Here is a 1,838-nt window from a genome sequence, read left to right as displayed (position 1 = left end):
GTGGCCCCCCTCGTCCCCCTGGCTCCGCCCGCCACAATAAAAAATATGACAAAATGCACCGCACACAACTGTTGAGAGTGCAGATATGGCCCTGGCCGCCGGTGAGAACCTTGATCTGGGCCATCTTGACTATGGACACGCTAAACTGGTTGAAGAAGTCACGCTGGCTGCGCGCCAAGCGCTTGACGATGGGCCGGGTGATGGTGTTGGTGAAGAGGTCCTTGTCGGACACGAAGAGCCCCTCCCGTTTCTCCAGGTTGACGTAGTACTGGTTGTCGAACTTTGGGCGTGCCCACGTCCAGCGCGGTGCGGGCGACGGTGCCCTCCGCCGGGCACGTCTGCTTCAGGCTGGCGACGAGGGAAGGGTTCATGGTGGGGTCCGGCCGTGGGTAGAGCCGCTTCTCAAAGGAGGTGCAGACGCCGATGGTGTGGCGGCCGGAGAGCGCGACGAGGTCGGTGGCATCGAGGTTGTGGCTAAGCTTGTGGAGCACGTTAAGGAAGGTTGTCCCGTTCGAGGACGGCCGCGGGAGGAATTCGAACACCTGGTCCCGCGTGGCGAACCAGGGGCTGTCGCGGCGGCCGAGGGGCACGCGGTAGTCGGGCCCGCCGGTGGCGACCACGGAGTCGCGAGCGGCGAGCGCCAGGATGTCGGAGCAGGACACGATGGCGCCGTGGCACTCGCGCTCCAGATGGTCCCGGATGTCGTTGATGGCCTTGAAGGCGGAAGGGCGGAGACTGAGGTTGGGCGGCGCCTGCTGCTCCCCCGGCGCCAGGAGCAGCGACGTGTCGCAGCCCTGCATGCATGCGCGGCGCGTTCATGCCTGAGATGCATGAACCGGTTAATGGATTGATGGGAGGCAAGGCAAGGTATATACCTGGACGAAGCAGTCGTGGAAGCGGAGGCGAAGGAGGCCCACGGCGAGGCCGACGTCCTTGCGGACGGCGTCCTGGACAAAGTCCCGCACGATGAACTCCGCCTTGGGGCAGCTCCGCTTGTAGAAGTCGAAGGGCGCCACCGGAGGCGGCCTCAACTTCAGCTCGTCCTGCTCTGAAGCCGCATAGGCCCCTGCCACCACCACGAGTGCTACTGCTGCCGCGAGCAGAGGAGAACGAGCCATGGATCTGCTCTCGTCTACTGTTTTGTGTATGTCAGTGTGTTGCTGTGTGTGACTCGGCTGCTCTGCTCTGCTACGTAGAGCCTTGGTTTTATAGGCGACGGCTTCTCTTTGGTTTTATAGGAGTAGGTACGAGCGTGCATGAGTGCATGACACACTAACACATGATGATGGTGGGAGTGAGAAACGAACAAGAGGTGGAGGTTCCAGATTTAGCACTTAGCAGCTGGACACAAGAATTCAGTGTCCGCACTCCACGTCTCCACCTTCGCCTTGCCACTAATAAGTTTACATATGAAGGCGAAGGGCAGCAAAAATAGGAGAATGCTTACATATGTCGAGCAGATTTAGTAAGGAATCATACCGTGCAAACGCGTACTTTTAATCAGTTGCAACTGCCGCCACTTTGCACCAGTGATAGCTACTGATCGACGCGCCAGCCAAGTACTCCTATATATGTCACTGTGTTTCTGTTACTCTGTGCTACTCAGCTGCTCTGCTCGATCTGCTACGAGTACGTGTAGGTAGTGCCTTGGTTTTATAGACGACGCTTCTCTTTGACACGCAGGTATGAGCTAGCGTACATGACACACTGGTACATGGGTGCATGGATGGACCGACATGATGATCGTGGGAGTGAGTGTGGATGTCACCAAGATGGCGTCTCTCCCTCCTCCTCCCCCTCCCATCTCCCCCTCCCATCACCAAGATGGCAGCCCCCCC

General features: G+C 58.9%; 1 pseudogene; it reads right to left on the bottom strand.

Annotated features, from left to right (window-relative positions):
* Positions 1 to 59: 59 nt before the first annotated feature.
* On the bottom strand, positions 60 to 1,118 carry LOC119344578 (annotated as a pseudogene).
* Between the last annotated feature and the right edge of the window lie 720 nt (positions 1,119 to 1,838).

This window comes from Triticum dicoccoides, unplaced genomic scaffold, assembly GCF_002162155.2.
Source record: "Triticum dicoccoides isolate Atlit2015 ecotype Zavitan unplaced genomic scaffold, WEW_v2.0 scaffold174146, whole genome shotgun sequence".
Lineage (NCBI taxonomy): Eukaryota > Viridiplantae > Streptophyta > Magnoliopsida > Poales > Poaceae > Triticum > Triticum dicoccoides.
This window is presented reverse-complemented; position numbering and strand designations above follow the sequence as displayed.